Source organism: Clupea harengus, chromosome 7 (genome assembly GCF_900700415.2).
Source record: "Clupea harengus chromosome 7, Ch_v2.0.2, whole genome shotgun sequence".
In the NCBI taxonomy this organism is placed as follows: domain Eukaryota; kingdom Metazoa; phylum Chordata; class Actinopteri; order Clupeiformes; family Clupeidae; genus Clupea; species Clupea harengus.
Window position 1 is genome coordinate 14,839,171 of NC_045158.1, and position 20,174 is coordinate 14,859,344.

General features: G+C 46.4%; 1 protein-coding gene across 1 annotated transcript in view; it reads left to right on the forward strand.

Annotated features, from left to right (window-relative positions):
* The window catches only part of fras1 (Fraser extracellular matrix complex subunit 1), a 109,196-nt gene that overhangs the window by 9,125 nt on the left and 79,897 nt on the right, over positions 1 to 20,174 (forward strand). The gene's annotated exons all lie outside the window — the stretch shown is intronic.

Here is a 20,174-nt window from a genome sequence, read left to right on the forward strand (position 1 = left end):
TTTCACTGCAAGGCTGAACACTCTTCGTTCCTGGCTCTGTTGCTAATTGAGACCTAAAAGGCCTAAAATGAAGCTTGAACTGTAAAATTATTGTAATGAGTTGAGACATTGCATAGTGTGATTCTGATCACATCACCTAGCTTTGGTAGAAATATCTTAATTTAAAATTGGTTTCATGTTATTGTTTTATGCTAATGCAGTGCCTGTGTGATCTTTCCGCAACATGAAAACATCTTTGGTAGGTTATGAAAAACATTTATATCACGTTAAAGGATTATGTGAGCTTGTGGAATCCTTTTGTTTATTTTGCACAGTAAAGTCAAATCTCCTTGTGCCGTCGTCTTAGGATTTCACAGTCATTTTTTACTCACTTCTGAGCATTAACATTCATGGAATTCGTTTAGCAATAAACACAAAATACAGCAGGATCTGTATTGCAGCAAACCCCATTGTAAAAAACGCTGTCCCTTTTCACAATTGGTTAAACAGGACAACAGTACAACAGGTGAGCAAAAGATGTGGATTGGTTGGTGGGTCAGTGGTGTTGATGATGGCCTGATTTGCACTGTGGGATATTTTGAAGAAGGCTGCATAAATACTGAAATTACCGTGGTCTTAAAACACCACTAAACAAGTTTCTGAGAGCTGGTTTGAAATTGGTGGTCCATTTTGGCTGTCTGTGGACAGGCCTTCTACCCCCCACCCAACCCTTTCCCACAACACATGCTCCCAACGAGCCTTTTCTCCAGGCAGAAGAAAAGAAGAAAGAAAGAAAGAAAGAAAGAAAGAGAGGTCAGGACCTTTACTCCCATAGCCCATTCCAAAGTGGACGGCAAGATCATACCTTACGCATATAAGCTCTCTGAAATAAAGCAACAGTTTAGGTGGCTTTATATTACTTTCAAATTACTATTCTGTACTTTTGCAACCAGGTCCGTTATGAAACCCTCATACTACCTAATAAGCAGTTAAAAAAAGCAATCTCGTCTACGGGAATGACCTACCATACGCTCTGATGCATCTGCCATGGAAACACAGCAGAACAGATGGATGCCTGTCCTCGAGTGAACTGCCTGCAGAGAAAAAGTAAAACAAAAACTTTTTATTTATTTATTTTAACATTGCCGGCGAGGCAGAGGAATACCTTGGCGAAGTGCAGCAGAGCTGCTGCGGTTGCTGCTGGAGTGGATTCCTGCCTCCGCGGGGTTCAGGTGCCACAAATAAGCCACAGCGGTGTAATAATAGCAGGCAATTACACCCACCCAGGGCCTGGGCCTCCTGGGGGCCTCTGGACAGGGGCATTCTTTATCTCGTCCGCTGGAAATAGCACAGCTTCGAGCCGGTAGAGCGTGGCTCCGCTGGTGGGAGCTGGTGGAGGTAAACAGTCAAACCCAGTCTGCCTCAGTGATGTCCTCACCACCCCCCCTGTCCCTTCCAACCCCAATCGGTCCACCGTCCGCCCCTAGTGGAGCCACAGGCCTTGTCGTCATTCATCGGGCTGCACTCGGCCTCGACCCCTCCAGCTCCAAGCCCAGAGACCGCCCCCCCCTAGCCCACAGCACCCAGACCTCCCAGAAGACTGCTGGAGAGTTTGTGTTGAAAGTAAAAAGAGTAGAAGGCAAATCAGGTTTTTTATGAGAAACCCACGTAGACGCATGAAACAGGACTACCTTCGAAAAAAATCCCCCTACCAAGAGGTGTTCCTTTGTGCATGCTGAGGGTCCCAGGCCCACCAGAGTCAACGGAGGCCAGGCTTCCAACAATGTCACCTGCTGGTGTTCCTGTTCCCTATTTTTTTTTTCTAGGGCTGCAACTTGATATTTTGTTGAGAGAAAGCGCTACGCCAGGGTCAGGCTGTCCACAGACGCACACACACACACACACACACACACACACACACACACACACACACACACACACACACACACATACACACAAACACACATACACAAAAACACGGACCACCACTCTCTTCCTCTCCCCTCTATGTCCCCTCTTTCTGAGCATGGCACAATGGTCCCCTGATCATTCTTTGTTGAAAGGAATGTCCTTGTTCTTTGTGCTGTCCGTCACCGTTCTTAGAGCCCCACGCTGGCCATTAGCCAGAGCCCCTCTGCGCTCCGACACATGGCGAGTGGCACCCCTCCGTCTCCCCACGGGTCTGTCACGTGACACTCCTCCCTCTCCCTCTATATCTCCATCTCTCTCTTCTTTCCTCACTGTCCTCTTCCTTCTTTCTCCAGCACATTCTGTGCCAACCCGCTCATCATCAAAGGTGCGTTAAGATCTAGGGCCCTTCCCCATGTTTTTCAGCTGCTCCCACACTCTTGCTGCAGCGGTGGAACACCTGGACGGCTGTTCCTCTTGAAGGAGATACACTGTAATTTGCCCCGAGTCTGAGGGGGCAGTAAACAGAGTGCTTGGCCCTGGGAATGAAAGACAGGGAGAAAGAAAGAGAGAGAAAAGGGGGGAGAGGGGTGCCTCAGCCTGCTTTCATGAGGAGAGGCAGAGCTGCTGATCGTTAGGTGAGAGCTGCTTAGTCATTTTACTGGCATGCGTGTGAGAATGGCCGTCTGGATAGGCAGGCAGGCAGGCCGGTGAAGGACTGTTTTTGTTTTTATGGGGATGCGTAATTAATTCTTCTGAAAGGTGCTCGTTACAGCTCCCAAAAAGCCGTTAGCTTGAAGGCCACAAAGAGATGGTCCGGCCTTTCACGCTGCGGCTAATGCACTGGTCTGGAGTCCAATTGATCTGGACCCATAATATGATTAGGACTGTGCTCTGCTCTACAGAGCCTTCCTGAAGCACAGAAAATGTGTTATCTCAAGCGTTTGATCCATAGAGGGCCTCCCGAGTGATGACGACTGCTTTTGTCACAGGGTATAGACATTGTGACTTCCGCTACTCTCCCCAGATGGCGAATTCATTAATCAGTAAACATTCGGCAGCCTCTCTGTTGTTTTACTTCACTGTAATGATGGTTGCCATCAAAGTGTTTTTCGTCATGAATATTTGAAAATGGCAACAACATGCGTGTGTGTGTGTGTGTGTGTGTGTGTGTGTGTGTGAGGGAGACACTTAGAGGAATCGTACCGGATCACTCACGTACTCCGGAAGCCAACAAGTCACGGGGCAACTACTGTAAATGGAATGAGGGTAATTTGCGTTCTTGTCTCAACACATCTCAGCTATATAAGCGACGTAACCTCTACAAGCGGGTTCATGTATTTACAGCACATTAAGACACACTAAAACACTGTTTGGCACGTTTCTCTCTGCCCTCTCCCCTATTGTGCAGTGTGCTGCATTCTGAGAGTAGCATGCATGCACGTACATACACCCACCCAGCCACCCACACCCACAAAAGAGAGTGTGTGTGTGACCTTTGAAAGGGCCTTGTCGGCGTTCTTTCTTTTCAGACAGGAGTGGGGTGAGAGCGACAGGTGGACAGTCTTCTATAAAGCTCTCTCTCTCTCTTTCTCTCTCCAGGGAGTCACGCTCCATGTTTGCTTAGCCCGGCTGACTTGTGTGTAGAGAGCAGTAATTCTTTTACAGTGCGATTAGATCGACTTTGATTGCGCGGGGCCTTGTTCCAAGTCGCGTGAGGCACACTCAGTCACGTACAGTCATGGAAGGAGCGGATACTGCGGTGACTGGAGCAGTTGTCTGAAAGGGTGGTTATATACTTATGGTTGGATGCCGGCTGCATTTCATTGGCTTTGGACCTGTACTCCGCTCAATGAAAATAAGTTGAATCTAATCAAATCCAATCTAATACTGCTTAATTCAGCAAATGAAATATCCCTTTTGAAACCAAAGCCATTGCTGTTACGCTTACTCTAAGCTACTTATGGGTTTTTTCCATTGGTAGTTTTGGCTGCACCAAGCCAGGCTGTGCCAAGCCAGGCTGTGCCAAGCTAATTTGCATTTCCATTACAGGTTTAATGGCGCCAAAGAGCCATTTTGGACGCTCTTCTGAGCAGGGCTAAACTGTCCCGGGTCTTCTTTCAAAAACGCTGAATGACGTTGTCATAGTGTGCCTGTATTTGAAGACACGCGTATGAAGCAGATGTGGTTAAAATCTACTTTAATCTGGAAAGTTTGAATAGTAACTATATCAACCATAGTAAATGGTAAACTGCCCACCGACATTTCTACCAAAGTGAGTGTGTTTAGGCTCACATTGACAAAATATCTACAAGCTGGCAAACTGGCCCACATAGAATTAGAAGTACTAGCCTGGAAACTAAACAGGTTGGTTTCTTTTCAGACTAAACCAGATGTTTCCTTTGTAGGCGAATGTTGTACACACCTAAATACATGTGTGTCAGCTGGGGTACAAATGGAGGAAACTAACATTATGCTTTGCGTCTTGGAATTCTTTGCCTCCACTTCGTCAAATATTTTTGAATGTCGGGACACCTCGTGGCCTTTGTCCCATACTTAAAGACACACCTTCAAGCGAGTAGTTCCTGGTGTATGCAAAGTTGAGGCTGTGTTTGATCAATGGACTAAACTGAGAAAGTCACAGAAAGCGACATTATTCCCATGGAAAAAACGGCATGGTTAGCAGACAGACTCAACTAAAATAGTTTTCTAAGTTATACACCAATACCGCCATATTATTCATGTTTAGGCTTCTTTGCCTCGTTACCATTCAGTTCCTCGTGACTAGACAGCATCAATAAGAATCTTAAGGGTGTAGGATAAAACAACCAAGGCACCAAAGATCCTCTCCAAAGCTTATCTCACAGAACCTGTACCAGCTCTCTATTCTTCAAGCCTATTCTGCACTTGCTACCAATAGCGGAGGCTCTGGCTGTCAAGGCATCAAGACGTTCTATCCACTGTGACCCCATGCTGTGTGGGAAAAAGTGGGGGGTAGGGTGGTATGTGTGTGTGTGTGTGTGTGTGTGTGTGTGTGTGTCTGTGTGTGTGTGTCTGTGTGTGTGTGTGGGGATGCTCAATCCCTTGTCCACCCACAGACGTGTGTTTGCGCCGGCGGCGGTCTGAATGGGACGGGGGAGGATTCTCCAGGGGGACCCTCCTGAGCGCTCCCTGTGATAGCAGCAGGGCCCTCTGTCTGTCTGCTCCAGCCCCACCCCCCCCCTCTCTCTCTCCCGTTCAAACAACCACTTCTTCTCAGGCGAAATCTATGGCTTTGCACTCTCTCCATCTCTCTCTCTGTATTTGTCTTTCTCTCTCTTTCTCGCATCCTTTCATTTTTACCCTGTCTTTCTCACTTACCACTCTCTCAGTCTCTCTCTCTCTCTCTCTCTCTCTCTCTCTCATATCCTCCCTGTCTCTACAGTGAGCTACATTGAGCTTCCCTGCCTCAGGACTTGTTTCTGAAGGGAAACTTCATCCAGTGTGTGGGAGAACTTTGATATTACACCTGCAAAGAAGGACTATCACATACCCGGTCCTACACACAGTTGCATTGAGATGCACATGTTTTCTTAGTTGTAGTGTCTGTGTCATGTTCTGAGTGCTCAGTCATGCCTCAGTTCTGTCCTCATATCCTGGTATGAGGTAGACGGAGTTGCCCCTCCTACTTAAGCTAATTAGCTCATGTCATGAATGCCGGTAGGCAATCAACTAAGCCATTGTCCTTTGTGGCTGAAAGATACACCTGCGGGTCGCGGAGCAACGAGGATCGCTTTTGGGAGGTCCTGTGCTTCAGGGGCCATTAATGGAATGTTCCAGTACTGTTCAAACTGGCACTGAAGAAATTAATCTTTTCTAAGCCTTTGAAGTGTGGCCAACAATCTTCTTCCTAGAAGATAGCTAACAAATGAACCTCTTAGCCTAGGATTAGGGTTTCTGCATTTCTGCAGTTAAAGTGTATCAACAAATAATTTAGTGGACTATAAATTGCCAGCATAGCACCTCCTGGCACATGGGTGAAGGTACACATAATCGGTTGGGAGTCCAACACATGAGGGGGGAAAGGCTGTATGTCTAGTTTGTTCATTTCAAGTAAATCTAATTTGGTTCAAGGGCAGCATTCCAGAGATTTTAAGCACCCTGAGGAGTAGGTTGGTTAGCAGCCAGATCAGACTAGTCAGATCACAAATAACACAAACCCACATACAGACATGTACAAACACACACACACACACACACACACACACACACACACACACACACACACACACACACACTGAACATATACGCACATGTACATGTCAGGGAGAGGAGGAGACATAAGCGATGAGCAGTGTGGAGATTCTCATTCTGATTCAGGTTAACGTCACCAGGCTAACAAGCTGGGAAACACTACAGACAAAAAATCCGTGGATCAGTGGATTTCAAATAGGTCCAGCCGTACCATGACTTGCTTTCAGAATGATCCAATTTGCTGGATGTCTGCTCTCCGTTCACATTCTACCCTTAAAAAAAAGAGAGAGAGAGAGAGAGAGAGAGAGAGAAAAGCAAAGGGATTGCAGAACTGTCTGATGAGAAAGGGGCAAAATCCTTTTGTTGCCGTGAATCCCCCCCCCTCCCCCCTCGACACAAGTGTTAAGGATGAGTTCTGCTCAGCATCAGGCTACAGTGAGTTGACTGGGAGCCATGAATGAGGCCATTGTGGGAGCCCTCTTATAGAGCTCCAGAGGGGACCTGACAGAGATCCAGCGCCCTCCTTTTGTTGGCCTGCTTCGCTTGTTTCGCGTCACCTTTAAAGCCGCTCCGATGGCGCTGATGGCCTCTGAAGAGCTGCGGCTCCCCTTGCCAGTGCGTGCCAAGCACAGATCAGTCGAAGATGTAATACCTTGGTCTGCCAGCCACCACACACCACCCCCCCCCCCCTCCCTCCACTCCCCAAGCCCCAACCCAAAAATGCAATTCAGGCTAGTTGATCCTAGAGCCCTGGTTGTGTGAGAAAGCTTTGAACTCCCATTGATCTGCCGAAGGAATTAACGTTGTTATTGACATTCAACAGTGCCAGGGCTCAGGGGAGCGGGAGCGGGGCGGGTGGGGAGGATGAGAGACCCGACCCGACCCAACCAAACCCGCGCTCTTCTATTTTTGACCCGGCTCTGTCATCATTTATTTATTTAGCGTCTACACACTGGCGCTCCTCCGTCGATCTCTAGACTACAACCCCTGCACAGATTCTCTTCCCTTCTCCAAATATGTTTTTTTTTTCTCCAGCTTCTGAGCTAACTGTGTCATTTCTCCTTGCCCCTGCACGCTGTTCCTGGGCCCTGTCTAGCTGTGGCTTTCACAGCTGCGCTAATGACAGAGGAGTTAAGGCAGCTCAGTTGTGCTCTTCAAGGCCCCCATTTAGCCCTGCTTTCTCGGCACATCCTAATATTGTCTGGTGACACCGCTAATGTTTGTCCTCAGTGAAACTTGCTTGGCAGAGTGCCAGACACGGCGCCATCTGCGCATCCGTTGCTCACATACTTCACGCCAGGCAGGGAACCAGCAGCACATAAACACAGAATAACAAGTATCCAGGCTACAGTATTCCTGTTTCCTGGAAGTTTGCTTTGTCTTGTCTGTCTGTCTGTCTGTCTGTCTGTCTGTCTGTCTGTCTGTCTGTCTGTCTGCCTCACAGGTCCCAGTGTAACTCCTTGGAGAAGATTAAGGAAAGAAATAAGAGTGAAATTTGTTGGGCTTAGAGCTAGTCGTGTCCTTGACTTGACCGGCTCGTGTGAAGTGGTGCCAGAAGGTTGCTGGCCTGGCGGCTGTGTGTGTGTTTTTTTTTTGCTCCCTGTGTTGCCGGTCTGGGGAGATGCCCGGCGTTCTCTGGAGTCCTGCCACTCTTAGGGCGGCTGCGTGGCCCCGTGAGACCTGAGCAGTGCATGCCCCACATGCCAGGTAGCGCACTATAGCCCTGCTGACACACACACACACACACACACACACACACACACACACACACACACACACTCACTGAAAACACCTGTGAGGGTTGGCTGTTAGTTGGTACTTGTAGTTCTTATTACTATCTTATTTTCCATTAACCTGCAAAGCTTTTTAGGTGTTTTGTATTCACTCACTGTTTTGTGAGTGTGTACCTTACAGACTGGCTGTTAGCGATGTGTACCTCATGAAAATGGATGTTTGGTTCAGAACTGTCTAACAGCAGCACAAACAGTGAACCTCAGACAAGACAGACAGACAGACAGACAGATAAAGCAGCTGCAGCTTGGAGCTAGTCTTCCCTCGCACTCTATCGCTTTTTCTTTCTCCTTTTTCTTCTCTGCCTCTCTCATACAGTGCTCTTCTGAAATACAAACACACACAAACACAATACATTCTCTCATACCCTTTCTCTCTCTCACACACACACACACACACACACACACATACACACTCACACACACACAGACACACACTCACTGTCTGGTTAGTTGGTGGAGGCGTCTGCTAGCAGGAGGAGGGTGAGGAGGTCAGCAGCTCCTTCATGCTGAGGTGGGATTCTGGCCAGCACACAGTGACTGATTAAAACCAGCACTGGTAGTGCCGGGCAGGGAGGTTCAGAGCGAAGGGGAGTGTGTGTGATGTGTGTGTGCGTGCGTGTGTGTGTGTGCGCGCGTGTGTGTGCGCGCGCGTGTGTGGTTGTATACTGCTGTTTATATGCTTCTTTTGGTGTATACTGGGTATATGCTTCTGCATCTGTACCTGTGGTGTGTGTGTGTGTGTGTGTGTGTGGGCGAAAGTGTGTGTGTGTGTGTGAATGTGCGTGACCGCATTCCTCTGCAGCATTATCCTCATGTCATCTGCAGTTCCTCCTCCATCTGTCACCATCTCTGGAGCTACACACTACGACCTTTTCATCTCATTTGATATCAATAATAATGTTAATTACCTAAAGCAGAGCCCTTAGCGGTCTGGCTGTGTGATAAGACATCAGAAACTTTGGTATTGTCCTTCTTCAAACACACTGACTTTTGGAACTTGAACCACATCCTGCCAAGTGTATTTGCTGGTTAAAAGGAGCAGATGCTTTGTTTTAATGAGGTGTGTTAAAGTGATAGTTGGTGATATTGACTGGCTGTTGCAAAGAGAGAGAGAGAGAGAGAGAGAGAGAGAGAGTAAAAGAGAGAGAAATAGAGTGTGTGTGAGAGAGAGAGAGAGAGAGAGAGAGAGAGAGAGAGAGAGACCTCCTGTTCAGGCCTCTTATCCCTTACCATGTTGGCAGTCGCTCTTCTCAGCTAAATAAGATGCATTTGTTCTCTTCAAACTGATCAATAGAGCCCCTGATTGCATTTCACAGAGCTCTCCTGAAGAAAACCTCTCTAATTCCTGCCCTTGCATGCAGCCCTTGCCCTCCTGTGCTGCACCACACCGGGTCTGGTGCCCTAAAATGCACTCATGCCATGGGAGCAGCGGAGGAGTAATGAAAGCGACATGTGTGTCAGGCGTGATGCTGTGTTTGTGCTGCCCTGGCAGGAGGAAGACACACACACATACATCAGCATCTCCCAGCGGTCTGTTTGTAAGTAAATAAGCAAGACGAATGAGGACTGTTAAGGGTAGCTAAGGCAGCATATGCTCCTGTTCACATTCGAAATTGAAACCCAGGCTCACACTTAAATCCCATATAGGCAATTTACCAGTTTGTGGATGGTTCAGGAAAAACAGTTGTTGTGCGGCAGAGAAATTGGACCCCCGTATTAAAGTAGTGATGTTGCCCTGTCTGCGGCTTTGAAATAGCTCCTCTTTATGTACAGTTTCCGGGAAATGTTTCTTTCTTTTTTTCTTTTTTTTTTGTCGAGGAGCCGGAAAGCTCTCTTGCGGGTATTGATTCCTGCCGTCTTTGTGCGGAGACAGGTTCGAGCCCTTGGCCTCACGGCGGATGCGTGCGTGTGGGTCAGAGCTTGGCTCCGCAGGCAGTGTTTACATTTTTAGAATAGCTAATGTTCCTGTTCTCCACAGCCTTTAGTGGTGAGTCCACTGGGCAGCTCTTCCCCAAGGGCGAAACGGCCATTAACTCATCCTCCGGAGGTAGTCTGTGATGTCTCTCTTGTCTTCCTGTTGTCAGTGCCATGATTTGACAGTTCAAGACAGAAAAATAGACAAGCTCTTGATAAGAAGAAGATATTTATAGTTGCATATTGATGTCTCTTGATCTCACCTGTGTTTTGTATTATTCTCATTAACAGCCTGGGCTCGATTTTGCTCACAGATAGACATGATCTTGTTTACACTTGAAAACACTTGAAAGACTTGACAGTTCATTTTGACAGTTAACACTGATGAAAAGCTGTTTATTTTTCTTCTCGCGTTACAATCAAATCACATTTTTTTTTTTTTGCAATTTCTGACATCCATTTACTGTAAGTATGCTGATAATTCATCAAGTCTACCTACTGGTTTAAGTACATTACAGGTTAGTGAAAGGCTTGTGGTTGGGTTATGTTACACACTGCGTATTGTACATTTAATTTGCATTTACAGTGCAAGTGAAAATGAGGGTGGCAGTCGCCAGTTTATCTGGCAGAGACGAGTACCTGTACGAGAGCTTTTTAATTTTCTTGGTTTAATAGGTGGGCGTCTCTCTGTAAGTGGCAGAAACAGGTTTTATGCAGGAGTGGAAAAACATGAGAAGTTGAGCCGGATAACTGTGTCGGCTGTTTCCTTTATGAGGTCACAAATAGCTGGCTTGCAGTATCATGTTTGCCATTCAAATATAGGCCGATCTATGAAAAGATACTGGCGCACTCTCTACCCGAGCCAGCCAAGCTTAGGTTTGGCATCTGCTAATCAATGATTGGTATGCATAGCACTTGCCATTGTTACTGAAAATGTAATAGTGTGTTTTGTGTGCGCGTGTGTGTGTGTGTGTCTACAACAGAAATATTGGTTGACACACCCTATTCTGTCAGCAATGTATCCCAACCGCAGTGTAGTGCTTGCTTCAGGCATGCTCTGAAGTTGCCTAATCAGATGGCCAGAAGTATATTCTCTCCATATTCTCCCTAATATACAGTTACAGTCCTGTTAAAATAGACTACACATCTTCCTCGTGGCGCCAGCAGCTGTTTTTATGGTGCCATGAACGCTAAAATAATCTGCGCCGCTCACTGCCGAGGGAAGTATCAGAGAGGCCATACTAAATATGGACAGTTAAAATATTCCAAAATACCTGTGTTAGCCCTCCTACGCATGGGGTCTTCATCTAAGGCAAGGGAACGTCTGATATGTGGCCATTTGATATTTGGTCAAAACGAGGAGTCAGTGTTAATGTGAAACGGGATTGCCATCTTTCTTACAGCTAGCGGCAGGTAAATTGGCATTTCAAGCCCAGGCATCTGTTTTATGGGTAAATGGGTATTAGGGCTGTATTGATTTCAGTGTGCTGACTGCAGCGGGCCTATGATGGAGATAGATGGCACTCCTCCTGACATGCAGAAATACACACGGGGTTGGGAAAGCTCATTTGATGAGGAGGATCAGAGAACGCACCGGAAATTTGATGGTGCCGAAAAAATTAGGACACTCCCAAGATATCTTTGTTCACCCACCCTACCCCCTTACAACAAACACACACACACACACACACACACACACAGACACACACACACACACACACACACACACACACACACACTCCCTCACCCACGTTACAATGGATATATATCAAATTTGTTATGGATGGCTTCTTAAGGACAGCCAGCATGTCAGGGAAATAAATCTAAATGTATTTTCTACAGAGAGCTGGTGGCCCATTCCTTATCAGAGAGCTTGTGGCCCTGTCCTTATCAGCTTCTGTATCTTAATCTGGGGCTCAGTTGTTCGGAAACGCACGCCTGAATGTCCAAAAGGCGTGCAGGGACGGGCACAAAATGGGCCTTAATTTGAGGCGGAAATTGCAGTGCCATTGTGCCAGTGAGGTCTTATCCTCTCTGTAATCGCAGCAGTCAGATGCTCCCTGCTCAGCCTGTCACTGTGTAATTACACAGGTATTGTATGTGGGGGTGGTTTTGGTGTGGGGTGTTGGGGGCAGACCTGGAGGAAGGCAGAAGTGTGGGGGGGGGGGGGGGGGGGGGCATCGTGTGGGTGGTGTTTACAGTTCTTCTCCAGTTCTGTACTCTGTCGTATTAGAGGTTTCCTTTTTCTTCTTTGTCCTCATTGCTGTTCTCTTGTTTTCCCCTTTCTGAGGTGATGTACTCATTCATTCCCCTGAGTGACTTGAGCCTAGCTTTACCTCAGCTTAACATGCACAGACAGTGAGACAAAGAGCCCCCTGTTCACCGCTATCATATCTGTGCTCATGAGGATGACAGCTCTTTCACTGGGGGGAACTAAAGCCTTAAATGTTGCTGGTGATTAGGCTTTCCCTTTTATGACATATGAACCTACAAGTCAGCCTTTACATAGAGCACAGACCACTACATGAAGCTCACAGAAACATCTCAAGCATCCCTGCATGACTCTGAGGTGCATTCTCCTTTTCACCGTCTAACCTGTGGTTTAGTATAGTGTTAGTGACACCGTCATAAACGACTGGCTTCCTCTGACCCCGTTTTGTCGCGGCTCCATGTTTGGTTGTGAGTCTGTGCGGGAGGAGCCTGTGATTGGGAGTCCGCGTGGCAGCGTCCCTCACCCCCACTGAAATAACATTTCAAGCAGGAATCCGCACTCATATCATCGCTGCCAGGGCTGCCATTACACCCGGCAGATTTACGAGGGCTTGCCTGCGAGGCGCGCCGGGAAATGTTTAATCGTAATTGCGTACCTGGCTTCACAGGCACCCGAGGGCACGAGAACTGCCTGCACACACACACACGCACATACGCGCACACACACACACACACACACACACGCACACACTCACACACACACACAGCCTTGTTCTACATCTAAACATGCAAGCGCGTACCTCCCCAGCTGGAAAGCATGTTCTCCTATTAGCGCTATTACATGGCACTGATGCTTGTAATAGCAGGTCACATACTCCGTGCTCTGAAGCGACTGAGAATATAATCTCGGACCTTTTAACCATGTTAACTATGTCTGTGTTTTTTTCAATGGTGCAATTTTGGAGTTTGAATTAGAACAAACAAAGTAATCCACCCAGAGTTCCTCACTGAGATTGGACAATTTCAGCCTCAGGGCCCTTGTGATAATGATTTAATTTTTTTTTTTTTAATGAAAAGTACACTTCCTTAGTTGGATTTCTTGTAAATATAGCAATACAATCTGCCACTGGTTGCTCTGAGTTGCCAGTGTGAAGGGCAGGCCGTCTGAAGATTAGTGTGTCATGGCGGTAATGGTGGCCTGGGAAACAGCCACGTTCTCAGTCAGCCACTGTTTCAGAGGCCCCTGACCCATGGAAGTCTGGAAGTGGAAGTCCTCTGAAGAGGTGTTCTTACATGGAATGAAAAGTGAATTGTATAGATGACCTTGAGTCTCCCTCTTAATCCCAAACATATGCGTATAATCCTCTTAGCTCTGCTGTAAAATGTTTCTGTTTTTCTCTCTCTCTTTCTCTCTCTCTCTCTCTTTCTCCTTCTCACTTCAGTTCTCCTTGTCACTTTTGTCCATTTTTAGCCCGAATGGTGTGAAGAATTCGAGCCTCTGTACTCTACTCTGTACTGGGTTTGTGTTTTGGTGTGAGCTTGTGTGTATTTGAGTATGAATGTGTGTGTGTGTGTGTGTGTGTGTGTGTGTGTGTGTGTGTGTGTGTGTGTGTGTGTGTGTGCGTGTGAGTGTGTGTGTGTGTGTGTGTGTGCGTGTGTGCGTGTGTGCGTGTGTGCGTGTGTGTGTGTGTGAGCGAGAGAGGGTACATCCTTGTGAAGTGTGTGTGTTTGAAGGTGTGTGAATGCGGTGCAAGCATAAAGAACTGCTGAGAGTGGACAGGCCCATCTGTCTGGTGTCTGCCGCCCTAGTGAGTGGCCCACGCTCTTCAGCTGCCATTTGTCCTGACTCTTCAAGTGTGAGATTGACTTTTCCACCTGCTACAGAGCACGAGAATGACCCATCATCCCATCCACACACACACACACGTGCACACACACACACACACGCACACAAACGCACACACACACGCACACACACATGCTACACCCGCCCCCACTTCCTGCCCTGGATACTCTGAAGCTGTCAGGAAGGGTGCACTTACTAAAATCCACACATCCTCATTTTTGGGATGGGGTGGGGGCTGACACACTTCATCCCAGCCCTGACAGCGGAGGAGCCTGGCCTGGAACTTGATCTAATGCCACAGTTGTTTACTCGCCATGTCAGCCAGCCACTTTTCAGCCCAGCCAAAACATCTTGCTATCTCATTAGCTGACCACAGTGGATTTAGACTGTTTAATGTTGTAGGTTGACATTTCTACAATGGTAGCCTGATCACTGATTAGCTGGATCTGTATGATCCCGCCATTTAGGGCAAAGAGAATTCTGCCCAGGAGATTTCAATCTTATATTACTAAAATGGAACAATGGAACAACTGTAAAACACGGGGGCCATTTCTCACTGTGCACTATCCACTCTTCTTGTTTGGAGCTCCATTATTGATTCCATCTTAGCTAAGAACTTCGACTCAGTGGTAGAACCACGAGACCGGCATGCGTTAAACATTAATGGAGTCACCGCATTCCTGACAGTTGGCTACAAAAAATTGCTTATGGCTTTGCTCATTGCTAACATTGTCTTCCAGCATGACAGCTAGGCTAGCCTCTCTGCTTGATCTGCACTCACACTTCCTGTGGTTGTCTTAGGGCTGGAGTGATTTGTGGTGAATAATTGAACATCACTTTCGTGTCCGAGCGAATCCTTTGTGAGAACACCATCCAGACATTTTCTTGGGATACGGAGTTTGTTAGGAATCCTCAAGACAAGGTCGGATAAATGGAGTGTACAGGTTCCTCAAATGTTGATGCGGTTGTCTGTTCGTTCCCCGTGATGTTCCGCGTCAAAAAATATTATGCTTATGGCACTGTGGTGAAGTGAAGTGGAGAAATCTCTTTAATTTGAACGCAGTGCTTTAGTGAATACCAAAACACCCAGATGAAAAGTCAGTTCATCCATGAATGAAATAATATGAAAAAAATAATACAAATAAACGTTGTCTGTTTCATCATTCAATGTTTTTCAACTTTTACAAATACTCAGAGGTCGATTTGTTAGAAAATAAATCAAGGGTTGATGGTCAACATAGTCTCTTAAATATTACATTACAAGATAACATGCATTATTATCATTACTAAAATAAATGGAATGGTAGATTTGGGATGGATTTTGTCCATTCCCATGCATCCCACATGTACTTTAAAGTTATAACGTTGGCATTAATTATAAAGAAGTAACTAGAAGGTTTTGCGTTGTCCTTCATATTGAGAAGGACAGGGAGGCTTCTTTCAGATGTGCTGACACAAAGGTTAACACTCTCGATGAACGCTTCATGAAATTTTGCTTGGCTGTAGACTTGTGGAAGGACAGAGCAAGATAGTACAAGGGTGTGCAAGGTTTTTTCTTCTGCCATGTTTTAAGAATGAGATAAAACTTTTAAACAGAAGAACAGAATTACTCAACAGTCTGTCTTTAGTCAGCCACAAAGTGTGGAAAATATATATTTAATTTTAGGAGATGATGGATTACGTAACATTATTCATTGTCTCTCTCTCTCTCTCTGTCTCTCTCTCTGTCTCTCGCTCTGTCTGTTCTGCTCTTTAAACTGATTTGTGCAAAATTACCACATAAAACCCAGCAGTTAAAGAAGCACCGTGCAGATGTAAGGGTCAGCCCTAACTGTTAGGTCTTTGTGTCTGACTGCTGTTTTTCCCCCATTATGCAAACACATATCACACACAGAAATGACCTGTCAATATAAAATTGTCAATTTTTTTTGCCAGGGCTTGAGTTACTGTCAGATCCTAAACACCAGTTTGCCGAACCGTTTCCAACAGGTGTTTCCGCTAAGTTCACTCGGGCCTCTGAATTTCCCCAGTAATGCTTCCACATTCCCCGCGCTCATTGAAGTATCCACTTACACCTCAAAGCGCACGCGGCTCACCGTGTTGTGTCTCATACTTTCACGGGCAGATGTCGGCGCTCTAAACGCTGACGCCGTGCTCCTGCTGGTACAAAAGACTGATCTCAGCTCAGTGCTGTCAGATATGCAGCCTTCTCGCTGATACAGTGTCTTTCTAATGTATACCATCAGTCACTATGGGGAGATAGATTGGCTGAAGGGAGGTTTATTCATGAGGTGATATCACCCAGCTTGTCCCCCCCCCCCCCCGTTGGCTCTGGAATTGGTGTGGAAAGCTGATAGCTCCGTGCCCATTATGAGTATAATAGAGTTTGCACAAACACATTGTCCCAGACGTCTCATCTTCAGGGTGGGGAAATTAGGCTGTTCTTTCAACTGGATTATGTCTGAATCAGTATGCCCTTCTGAACTTATGATCCCCCCCCCCCCCCCAAAAAAACCAAGAGCTGTTCTTACAAAGTTTGCTGCTGTTTTCATTTTCCAAAGTAAGATGCGAACATTTGCGCAAAACGCGTTGACACATAGATTTCTTTGTCCTTCACTTAAGTGCAGTCTCTCAGTTTCACCGCTTGCCTTGCAAGAAATTAGCATATAATCATCCTCGGCTAGCACAGGGAGAAGTTGTGGGAAAAGCAATTAAACTGCAGCGACTGAATACATTTGAATGTCTTTAAGAGGAGATTTATTCATAGAACCATGGATCATGGATGCCGCTGTTGTCCCTGGCATTCAGAACGGTGCCGAGCTCCCAGGAATACGGAGCCACTTTGACTTAAGAAGTTTGATTCGTTTGCTAAGCAAACAGACACTGGCTCGTGAAGGCACACGACTAGGGGATGCAGTGCCACTTGGCTTACCACTTGTTTTGTCTCACTGCAATAGTAAGCACACTACCCTTAACACTAACCTTATTTTGTCTTATCATTTCCAGGTATGGCAGTGGCACCAATAGTGACAAAGTGCTCGCTGCATTCTGCCCCGTTTTGCAGAATAGCTTTATTTTTTGGGCTTATGCTCAGTGTCAGCTGCGGCAGGCCTCCCGTGGAGAAATGTTCTATATGGAGACCGTCCACCGTCCACCGTCCACCACAACTAGAGACTCTCAGATTGTATTCCACCGGAATGTGGCGTCCAGAAATATGATTTACTCGCTCTCCTGATCGAATTTGTCCCGTTGAGCAGGTTTAGCTCCTGTTCCCGCTGCCGCCTTGGTTCAGGCCAGCTCCATTTTAGCTAAGTTACCAAGCCGGCTCTTTTTTGGAAATTGGCTCTCTGCCTCTTTTCCCCTCGTAAGACTTTTGGACATCAGAGGAAAGAGAGGTCAGAGTCTGGCCTGTTAGTGACGCCACAGCAGGGTCTCTCTAAATGTACGCCTGCCCTTTAATTAACGTTGAATCAGATTGATGTAAGCAATGAACCCTAGGTCTTGTGTTGCTGTAACTCAGCTGGTAGAGGATGGCTTTTATAACGCTAAGGTCGTGGGTTGAATTCCCACGGAGAGTAATTGTGGAAGAATTGGCCTCGCTGGTTTGTAAATTACTTTGAACAAAAGCCTTCGCTAAATACATTCATGTAACTGAAAGCTTCCTCTTTGATAGAGGTGTTTTTTGTCAAGAAATGCAGATATAGCCGAGATGTTGGTGGTGTTTCACGCAGGGAGTGAGAGAAACTCGGTGTGAGAGGTGTCCAGTGAAGTCAGAACTCAGCAGTGATGACACTCCACACTTAACCTCTGGGCTCCTGTTTAATCAGCTCCAGAATGCTGCGGGGTGAACTCAGCACCACTGGGATGGGCGACTGCTGGGTGTTGCTACTGGCCCTCCACTCATAGCCAAGAGAATCCATCCATAGCCAGCCAGAATATCCACCATCCACGCGACACAGCACACCACCTCCCAACTCCGGCCTTTAACGACCTCCCCCCCCCCCCCCCAAGTCATCCAACTGTCTCTCTCTCTCTTGTGTTTCACTCTTCGATCTCAAGCCCTTATCTGTCCTGTGCTCATGTCAAACAAAAGCCTCTATGGGTGGGTGATTGGGAGGAGAGAGAGGAGGAGGGGAATAAAATACCTGAAGGGCAGCCATGGTCGTGCTATAATGAGCCGTGCCCTCAGGGGCTAAAAGTGTTGTGGTCAGTTCAGTTTGGCCCGGCTCTGCGTCACGCCACGGTGAGAACGGTAAGGTTAGAAAGGCCGGCTGGGCGCCGGCTTTATGTTTAGCTCCTCTTCCTCTTTTAGGAAGCTGCGCAAGGCATGTGGGATATTCCATCCTCAGAGTGACAGCTCTACATAGCACACACACACACACACACACACACACACACACACACACACACACACACACACTCATGTATGCGCGTCCTCAGCATACCTACATACAGTAGGAGCACAGTGTGCATGCTTAGAAGTGAGTCTTCTTGAAAAACACAAAAAATAGGTTGCTGTGTAGGTATTCAAATGCACAAAGGTTGTTGCTTGTTAGAAAAAAGCCACAACACAGTAGATACAGTTAAAAAGACGTCTCATAATCATTAGATCAAGTGGAAATGTTTACCCTTGAGGGGTTATGGTAGTGAGTTTGGTCTTTTTTTGGGATGAAAAAATATAAATAAAAATACAAATGCTCTCATTGTGCCTCAGACATCAATGCAATATTGACTCTTTGACATTGTGGAGCGACTATTGCAGCTCTTTCTGCTAAATGCTTTGTTGTGTTTGTTTGTGGGAACTCGCATACTCATGGCAGGAACTTTAGTTCCAAAAATGGTATTGAACTTTTACAAAAGCTGTCTTTGCTCTTTGTGTGTCACACTGGAAAGCCGCCAAGCCCTAAATCGCCTCTCAGTGTGAGATACTTTTATGTTCTGAAATGTTTGATAGCTGTAGACATCAGTTGTGTCATCTTTCAGTATCCAGTGTCCAAGCCATATTTTTCTGTTTCTCTCTGTCCCTCCCCCTCCCTTCTCTCTCTCTCTCTCTCTCTCTCTCTCTCTCTCTCTCTCTCTCTCTCTCTCTCTCATTTTCTCCATTCCTTGCTCCCTCTCTCCCCCCTCCCTCTTGGGTGCACTCCCTAACATAAGTTGTCTAGCCATAAGTTCATGTGAAGTTCAGCTTTTTAAATGTGGCTGTACAGAAATAGCAGCGTTACGGTCAATAGTTGAAAATATGATGCTCACTTGAGCAAAATTAAATTTGCTTACATCATCCCCAGCTTGTCGCCACTGAATTATGTTTTATTTACTGAAGAAGTTCCATATCTCCTACCTGGCAAAATAATCTAAATACAGGACATATAATGTAGGGTGTTACAAAGTCTTTCTCAAGTAATGTGAAATGTTGCTTTGATGAGTAAGTGATGAAATGCTGTCTAACTGTAAGCTATGAAATACACCTGTAGCTCAGTACATATTTGTACTGTGCTCACCAAGTCGCTAAGGATAGAAGCATCTGCTAAATTAGTAAGTATCACCCAGGGCCATAGCCAGCTCAGTTAGAGGGACTTCTTGGAATTTTGTTTCACAGTTGGGAGGGGGGTTGGTGTCCTTTACATGCAAAATCAGAATTCTCCTTGATCCTTTCCAGCCCCTCCACCCCCAAAGGTTTCTGTACTTCTATTGAGTGTTGAATACAACACAGTCTCTCAGGCCTCCTGAAGTGGAATACTGTAACAGAGGTAGTAGAAAATATGAGTTCATTCCCAGAGCATATTTTGTTTTAAAAAGATACAGCAGCTGTTCTTCTGAGAATTGCTGGTGAAAACAAAACTTGTATCTGTCAGCAAGTATCGCCATAGTAATTACTTGTTTTCCTGAGCTTTGCTGAAAAGCATTGCCAGAAAGAAAAAGAAAAAACTCGCCTTCTTCTCCCAGAAGAATAAACTGATTTTCTCCTGTAATATTACCCCTGTTATTATGTGTCACATCTCGTTTCATCTTCTGGAGGGGCAACAAATTCCACAATTTCAAATAGCGTACAAACAGCCGGGTATACCCCGCTGTGTTATTGAACACACCGCGGGTCCAACATAGGGCCAGCGCGTCAAAGAGCCGCTTTCGTCTCGTCTCGGTCTTCGTCCCCTATGAAGACATCTGTCCCGTCTGCAGGTGACTCGCTGCTATTTGCAACTGTCACCACCCTCTCAAAAGTCCCAGGCAGCACTGTGGCACCCTGTGATCACGTTCACGGGTTCACGTCTGTGACGGAACGGATGCAGAAT